Genomic DNA, 9,656 nt, shown 5'->3' on the forward strand with positions numbered 1-9,656 from the left:
GGAGGAGGAGGAGGAGAAGGAGGAGGAGGAGGAGGTGGAGGAGGAGGCAGGCGAGGAGGAGGAGGAGAAGGAGGAGGAGGTTGGGGAGGGGAAGGCAGGCTAGGAGGAGGGTGGTGGCGGGGATGATGGTGGTGGTGGGAAGGGGTTGACAACAAGGGGTGGCTGCGTGGTAACGCAAAGCTACCAAAGTAGGTTCCTGCTACTAAGGAGCAGAAGTGGCTCATTGAGCCCACGGGAAAAGAGTAAGTGCCACTTTGTAATAATTTCATTATTTTGCTTGTCACATGCTTATTCCGGTTGTTATTTATTTTGCTTGTCACATGCTAATAGTTCATTCTTTTGCAGCAACTGGATATATTCTAAAGGGGTCCGTATTCCCAACGGCCTCATCACCATCTTGCTGAAGTTATACTGGCCGGGGTTGTACTGTCCGGATCCAGTCAGACAGCCGGACCATCGGGTTTTGGCCACGAGTTGGGACCACTAGGAAGCGGCCCTCCACGCGGACCATGAGACCCATGCCAAGGCCGTGATCACTACTTTCTGGGTGAGTTCTCTTCAGAAGCACAAGTCCATTCTAGTTTCATGAATGATTTAACTCATGGCTTCTTCCATTCTTGTTTCATGCATGATTGTAGAAATTCTATCGAGTTCTTTCGGAGCACAGGGCTAGAGCGGACCAGATCGTGCTGCGCTAATGCAAGAAGAAGGCCGCCAGATGCAATACGAGGTGTGCTATGTGGCCATCTCGACATACTACCACGACGTTCTTGGTGTGAAGATGACCAAGGAAGAAGCACGGAGGATGGGCATTACCTTGGAGAGGCCCGAGTACTTGACGGTAAGTATAAAAGATTTTTCATTATGCTTTCATATATTATGCTTTCATTACCATGTGGTACATTTCACCGTTTCATGTTGACATGCCATTAAGCTTTTATTATGTAGGTGTGTCCAAATTGGTGTTATGGAAAAGACGAGTCCTGGGCGGCATTGGTGGATCTTTGGTGTGATGAGGCTGGAGCCTAGGCGGCTGTGAGAATCAAAAATAAGGCTAATCGAGGGAAGGAGGGAGTACATGCTCAGGGAAACCGAAACCACTATCTCCACAAGGCAGTTAATGTATGACTAACCCCATTAAACATTCTTCTTCTTCTATTTACCATCACTTTCTTATGTATGACTAACCTCTGTTTGGTGGTGCAGGAGGAGAAACTGAAGCGGCCGCTCTCAGACATGCAGGCGTGGGAGATCGCCCATACGCGGAAGGACTCCAAGCCTGGCGAGCCCAAGTACTACGGCAATAAGACCGCGGGGAGGAAGGAGGCCTACTCCGCAGCGTATCTGAAGTTACATCCTGACACACCTGACCCCATTGCGGCGGATCTGGACGAGAGGGCGGTGGTGAGCATGGGGCCCAAGGAGCACGGTCGGGAGGCGGTTCTCGATGCTGTGATCACTCCTACTATCTCCTACACACAGCTCCGTCGGATCGACCCGAGCCTGAGCCAGCGCACGAGCCAACCAGTGACCAGTGCACAGTCCCTCTTTCAGGAGCAACAATCTGTAAGTATTTTCTCTCTTATCTTCATTGCTCACTTTATTTTCCGCATCTAGTAGTTTTATGAGTTCCATCATGTCATACCGTAGGCCTACCTGGAGTACACACGCCAGGAGACCTTGGCGTGGCATCAGAGGCTTCATGAACACCAAGTGCATAGGGATCGCCATCTAGAGCAGGCTTTTCAGGAAATGGCGGCCGGCAGGTGTCCTCAGTTGCAGCTAGCACAATGCCCTCCAGCACAACCAGTGCTGCTGACCTTTGAGGAGTTTGTGGGACAGAATGCTGGCCCCTCGCCGGTTAGTTCATCCCCAATCTATTCACCCAAAGCATGTCATGCCTTTCAACACAGTCATATATCCCGTTAATATGTCTTTTCAACATCCAGGGATCAGGTGAATCTACTGTTGGCGGTGGTCTTCGCAGCACTCCGGAGACACGGAGCCCGACCACTCCGATCCACAGAGGCGGAGGCGGAGGTGGAGGCGGTCTTGGCGGTAGCGCTGCCACTAGCAGTGACGACCTGGGCTTCGGCGGTCTTGGCGGTGACGACCTACGCGGTGCTCGACGTCCTGGCGCTTAAGCCTTGTGTGTGTGATGATGCTTGAGATGACTTGTGTGTGGTGATGATCATTTAGAGACTTGTGTGTGGTGCTTTTCTATATGCTTATGCTTATGTTAGTTGTGATGATGATCATTTAGAGACTTGTGTGTGATGATGCTTATGCAATTATTGTTGTGATGATGCTTATGCTTACGTTCGTTCATATGTGCTGCTGATATGTGCTGTTATATATGTGTTGTTATATATGTGCTGTTATTTGAATTGAACTGATTTGACAACAAACAGAAAAAAGAAAAAAAAGAAAAGCAAACTATGCCGACGGCTATGCCGTCGGCATAGGACTGGCGTGAGCTCCCAGTTGCTGACGCGTGGCACCTATGCCGACGGCATAGCCGTCGGCATAGTTTTTAAACTAAGCCAACGGCTATGCCGTCGGCATATGTGCCACGCGTCAGCAACTGGGAGCTCTGTATGAAGGAGTATGCCGACGGCCGGCTTAGCTTCAAACTAGGCCGACGGCCTAGCCGTCGGCGTAGCCCTTGTCCATGCCCAACGATAGGACGCCACGTGGCACACCTATGCCGATGGCCTCGCCGTCGGCGTAGGTTTTGACTAAGCCGACGGCTAGGCCGTCGGCATAGGGGTGCCACGTGGCGTCCTGTCGTTGGCCTAACTTAACGGTGGCCGCCATTAGGCGTGATTGTTGCCGACGGCCGGGGCCGTCGGCATAGATGTACGACCCCCATCGGCGTAGCATATATGCCGACGACTTCTCTATGCCGATGGCCTCCCTGGCTGTGCCGACGCATATGTTGCCGACGGCCCTATGCCGATTGGGGCCGTCGACATAGGTATATCCCGACGGGACTCAGGGCTATGCCGACGGCCCTGGCCGTCGGCATAGGGGGCGATTCCGGTAGTGAATTAGCTTGAAGGCTCCTGAAAATGCTAGTATGACCGAGCTAACTTTCATGCATTTTCCTGCGTGTCAGCCCTAACTTCCTTTAGCGCCCAAGCACAAAGATCAGCTTTATTAGTCTTGGAGATTTTACTCAAATCCACCGACGGTATATACATATATGGAAATTTTGCATTAACTAGTTTGTCGTGTACTTCAGATTGAAATTTTCAGCCGGGCCTATATAAGGTCAAAAAAAGGACATGAGATCAAGAAACCTCACCTCTTTCTTTCGGAGAAATCACCCGAGCTTTATTAATAAGTTATAACAGAGTTTACATAGCTCGGGGCCTGGCTCGAAAAGCCTTACATGGCGACCTGGTACTAGTTCTAGATCTAGCAATATTGTGAGCATCGAAGTTTGCTTCTCGGCCCTCATGGCGAAAGGATACATATCAAGCTTTATTCTTCATGCGCCTAATCTTCTCAATAAACATGGCATTTTCTCCACGGGCCATCCTCGCCTCTTGAGCCGTGCGCTATGCATCAGGGGAGCAAGTATCCAAGAAGCTTCCATACCCTTCCCAAGGCCGATGGAGAAAAAAAGCACCGGGCTGGACCAACATTTTTTTTAAACTTGGCCCAACATTTTCTAGGGTTGCTTATTTGGTCACTCTTTCATACATTTTTCTTTAATTTGGTCCACACTCGACACACTACGCCCACGCAATAGGGAAACGCGCTACCGCCACGCACCACCAAGTATGTAGTTGTGTCGAGGAGAGACCTGAGGCAGAGTATCGTCGGAACACATGAGACATTACCATTCTATTATAAGTACTTTCTTTCTTGCGAAAATGTCTTATATTAAATAAAAGTTCATCGAAGGTACAAAGCATCTCAAATATAATGAAAACATATTGAGGTCCCTGAACCACTATGCAACCACTACCGTCGTCAGAAAAAGCCGCAGATGCGCCTCTGTCGCTGCTCCCGTACCGGAGTCGACATGACCTTATCGATGACAATCGAGAACTCTTCCACTACATGCCCCTAAGGGCCGGCGCCCTGGATCTGCAGTCATCGGCGTTGAGCTCTTGAATCAATCTATAGCACTTGACAACAGATCTTGTCGGCACACATGTACGGCAAGAATCCTAACCTAGCCGCCCTAAAAAGACGGAAGTAATATCAACGCCGAACCTCCGTCGACTCTGTCCTGACAGATGAATTCGAGGAGGATAGAAACCCGAAAGTCCAACTCGAAGATGAAGCGCCGTCCCTGCAAGGACTAAAACAACTAAACTAAACTGTAGTCGAGGTGCTATGCTTCCACTCCAGACCAACGGCGTGGCAGTGGCGAATGCACGGCTTCTCAAGCATCTCACAACGACGATAGTTATTGGAGCAAATACTCTCACTCAAACTGTAGGTCCATAGCCGAAATTATCCATCCCTCCTCACTATGCACCACTGATATGCTTCTCTAGAAAATATATCTTCACATTAATGTCGTGTGTATCAAAAATCCATAAAAATATTACCCTTTTATGGAGGAAACCATGTACTCCTTGTAGGTTTATTTTTCTTGAAACGGAGGCAAAAGATTTGCCTCATATATTAAATGAGGAGGAGAAAGAGTTTGTTACAACACAGTGCCAAGAAACGGCATGGCAATTACTCTCGCAATAAGAAAGACTCTAGATTTTTCGCCCCGTCTTTAACCCAAAGGTTGGACTCTTCGATCACATTGTTTAGCAAGACATGTGGAGGGGCATTCTTGTGTCTAAACACCCTTGCATTATGCTCATTCCAGATCACCCATGAAACCAACATGGTTATCGAAGCCTTCGCTTTTCGGTTGGCGGTGCCCTCGGTGCTCAAACTCGCCCACCATTCCTTGATGGAGTCGTACAAGTGCCATGTGGACGTGTCCACATCGTGGATGCGGAGCTTCTGAATCACCATGTTCCAGAGCCTGAGGGTGAAGCGGCATCTGAAGAATAGATGGGGACCGCATTCCTGCACCCCTCTGCACAAGGGACAAGGGCCACAGTTTGGCCAGCCTCGCCTCTGCAATCTGTCTGCAGTCCAAATCCTATCTTGAAGCGCGAGCCAAGCAAAGAACTTGACTTTCGGAGGGGCCCAAACCTTCCAAACCATTTGGTCCATGGGGGAGAGGACCAAGCCCAAAAACTGCGCCCTGTACGCGGAGGCGGCGGAGTAGTTCCCGGAAGCCGTGTACTTCCAAAGGATGTCATCGTCGGCAAGCTCATCAAGGTGGACCTCTTGGAGCAGCGTCCATAGGGTGAAGAATTGTGAGACATGCTCAATGGAGGCCGTTGTAGGTGGCCTGATTTTGAGAATCCACACGCTCTCCTTGAGGGCCTCCCGCACCTTCCAGCGCTTTCGTGAGGAAGCCTCATAAATGAGTGGAGCGATGTCTCTGGGCTTGCGACCCAGAAGACAAGGAGAGTCCCAAAAAGGTGTCCGCGCACCATTGCCGACCGTGATGGTGGTACATGCGTAGAAAAAATTCAGGTCATCCTCATCACACGGGTTCCCACCTCCAACCCACAGCGTTGTGGGCTCCTTCCACTCATACCAAGGCCACCTCAGACGCAAGGCCCGCGCGAACTTGAAGGTGTTTAGGACCCCAAGCCCACCATAGTCAAGCGGCCTACAGACAGTGTCCCAATTGACCTTGCACTTTGCCCCAGTTGTCTTATCCGATCCCGACCAAAGGAATGCCCGCTCGAGTTTGTTAATGTTTTGCAGGATGGTGGTTTGTATGACAAGCGGCATGATGAAGTAGATGACTTGGGAAGCGAGAACCGACTTGACGAGCATCGCGCGTCCAATGGTGGTGATGTTTTGGCCCTCATATGTTGTCAATCTACTCGCCACTTTATCCACTAAGAATTGAAGATCAGCAAGCTTCAGCCTCCAAATCGACAGCGGTAGCCCCAAATAACAGAGCGGAAAGGCAGCCCTAACAGCCGGCAGCCCATGGGTTATGCGGTCCAAGTCGAGGTTGCCACATCTAATGGGCACCATTGAGCTCTTATGGAAGTTAGTGCACAGACCGGTGACGTCCCCGAATCCCCTCAGAATGGCTGCCAGGTTGTCCACATCTCTTTTGATGGGCGCAACAAACACAGCCGCATCGTCCGCGTAAAGAGAGGTACGCACGATGACCCCTCTCCCACAGATCTTGTGCAGAAGGCCTTTCCTAGTTGTCGTGTCGAGGATTTGCTTCAAAGGGTCGATGGCAATGACAAAAAGGAGAGGAGAGATGGGGTCTCCCTGCTGAAGCCCTTGGCCATGCTTGATGGGAGAGCCGGCTACCCCATTCAAGAGAACCCTCGAATATGAGGAGCAAAGGAGAGCCGCAATCCACTCCCGAAATTTGCTAGGGAAGCCACGCCTCTGTAGGAGGTCAAGCAAATACTCCCACTTGATGGAGTCAAAGGCCTTGCGAATATCCAGCTTGAACAGGAGAGAAGGGGTCTTGCTCTTGTGCAGGCGACGAGCAAGGTTCCTAACAGACATGAAGTTGTCATGGATACTCCGCGTTTTGATGAAGGCACTTTGGGCGTTGGAGACGAGGGCGGACATGTGCGGTCCAAGCCTACTAGAGAGCACTTTGGCGATGAGCTTGGCGACCGCATGAATGAGACTAATAGGCCTGAAGTCAACGATGCTCTCCGCCCCATCCTTCTTGGGAAGCAACACAATATTCGCAGAGTTGAGCCAGTGGAGGTTTGTTGTGTGTAGGGAGTCGAAGCGCTGGATCACCGCCATGAGGTCAAGCTTGACGATGGCCCAACACTTGTTGAAGAATAGGCCGGTGAAGCCATCCGGCCTCGGGGCCTTGTCGCTAGGCATGCTATTTATTGCCTCGAGGACCTCCTCCTCAGTGAAGGGCGAATCAAGCTCGTGCAGGTCATGCGACTCCAGATTGAGCTCCTCCCAATTGAAGTCTGTCGTACTTCCACTTCCTCTTTTCATGACATGCGATAAGTGGTCATGGATTATCTTCTCCTTGGCCTTGTGCTCGGTTACCCACCCTTGATCGTTCATGATGCGGTGGATGTGGTTTTTTCTCCTCCGCGCGTTGACTCGATGGTGAAAGAACTTGGTGTTGGCATCTCCTTCCTTGATGTTAGCGATTCGGGCAGACTGCTTTTTGCGTGCTTTCTCAAGCACGGCCAAGCTTATCACTCTTCTCTTAAGGCGAGCACGAAGGTCATGCTCCTCAGGGGAGAGAAGCCTGCTCTCCTGGGCAATGTCGAGGCGAAGGATAACCAATAGGGCGGCGTGAAGATGGACCTTAGCCTTGGAGAAGAGGCCTCTAGTCCACTCCGAGAGCCGCATGGTCGTCTTCTTTAGCTTGTGGAAAAGTAGAATGTAAGGGTCGGTGTGTTCAACTGGCTCTGCCCAGGCCTTTTGGACCACTTCGGTGAATCCGGGCATAGACGCCCAAAAATTCTCGAATCTAAAGGTCCTAGGCCTCCGCGGCCCCTTATCCTCGGCAAGCAGAAGGGGGCAATGGTCAGAGAGAGACGAAGATAGCGCATGGAGAACGTGATCATCATGTTGGGGAACGTTGCAGAAAATTAAAAAATTTCCTACGGTTTCACCAAGATCCATCTATGAGTTCATCTAAGCAACGAGTCATGGGAGAGAGATTGCATCTACATACCACTTGTAGATCGCGAGCGGAAGCGTTCAAGGGGATGGTGATGATGGAGTCGTACTCGCCGTGATTCAGATCACCGATGACCAAGTGCTGAACGGACAGCACCTCCGCGTTCAACGCACGTACGGGACGGACGACGTCTCCTCCGTCTTGATCCAGCAAGGAGGAAGGAGAGGTTGAGGAAGATAGCTCCAATGGCAGCACGACGGCGTGGTGGTGTTGGTGCAGCAGTACTCCGACAGGGCTTCGCCAAGCACGTAACGGAGGAGGAGAGGTGTTGGGGAGGGGAGGGGCTGCGCCTTGGGTTGTGTTTAGAAGCCCTCCCCTCACCCCTCTATTTATAGGGGAAGGGGCAAGGGGGGCCGGCCCCTCTAGATGGGATCTAGAGGGGGGGCGGCGGCCAGGGAGGGGGAACTTGCCCCCCAAGCAAGGGGGGCGCCCCCTCTAGGGTTTCCCCCCAACCCTAGGCGCATGGGCCCAAGGTGGGGGGCGCGCCCAGCCCTCCAGAGGCTGGGTCCCTTCCCCTTGCGGCCCATGTGGCCCTCCGAGAGGGGTGGCCCCTCCCGGTGGACCCCCGGAACCCCTCCGGTGGCCCCGGTACAATACCGATATGCCCCCGAAACTTTCTGGTGTCCGCATGACAACTTCCCATATATAAAACTTCACCTCCGGACCATTCCGGAACTCCTCGTGACGTCCGGGATCTCATCCGGGACTTCGAACAACATTCGGTAATCACATACAAGTCTTCCTAATAACCCTAGCATCACCGAACCTTAAGTGTGTAGACCCTACGGGTTCGGGAGACACGCAGACATGACCGAGACGGCTCTCCGGTCAATAACCAATAGCGGGATCTGGATACCCATGTTGGCTCCCACATGCTCCTCGATGATGTCATCGGATGAACCACGATGTCGAGGATTCGATCAAACCCCGTATACAATTCCCTTTGTCAATCGGTACGTTACTTGCCCGAGACTCGATCGTCGGTATCCCAATACCTTGTTCAGTCTCATTACCAGCAAGTCACTTTACTCGTACCATAATGCATGATCCCGTCACCAACCACTTGGTCACTTTGAGCTCATTATGATGATGCATTACCGAGTGGGCCCAGAGATACCTCTCCGTCATACGGAGTGACAAATCCCAGTCTCAATCCGTGTCAACCCAACAGACACTTTCGGAGATACCTGTAGTGCACCTTTATAGTCACCCAGTTACGTTGTGACGTTTGGTACACCCAAAGCACTCTTACGGTATCCGGGAGTTACACGATCTCATGGTCTAAGGAAGAGATACTTGACATTGAAAAAGCTCTAGCAAACGAACTACACGATCTTGTGCTATGCTTAGGATTGGGTCTTGTCCATCACATCATTCTCCTAATGATGTGATCCCATTATCAACGACATCCAATGTCCATAGCCAGGAAACCATGACTATCAGTTGATCAACGAGCTAGTCAACTAGAGGCTTACTAGGGACATATTATGGTCTATGTATTCACACGTGTATTACGATTTCCGGATAATACAGTTATAGCATGAATAAAAGACAATCATCATGAACAAAGAAATATAATAATAACACTTTTATTATTGCCTCTAGGGCATATTTCCAACAGTCTCCCACTTGCACTAGAGTCAGTAATCTAGTTACATTGTGTTGAATCGAACACCCATAGAGTTCTGGTGTTGATCATGTTTTGCTCGCGAGAGAGGTTTAGTCAACGGATCTACGACATTTAGATCCGTATGTACTTTGCAAATATCTATGTCTCCATCTTGAAAGTTTTCACGGATGGAGTTGAAACGACGCTTGATGTGCCTGGTCTTCTTGTGAAACCTGGGCTCCTTGGCAAGGGCAATAGCTCCAGTGTTGTCACAGAAGAGTTTGATCGGCCCCGACGCATTGGGTATGACTC

The sequence above is a fragment of the Triticum dicoccoides genome, chromosome 2B (genome assembly GCF_002162155.2).
Source record: "Triticum dicoccoides isolate Atlit2015 ecotype Zavitan chromosome 2B, WEW_v2.0, whole genome shotgun sequence".
NCBI classification, from domain to species: Eukaryota; Viridiplantae; Streptophyta; class Magnoliopsida; order Poales; family Poaceae; genus Triticum; species Triticum dicoccoides.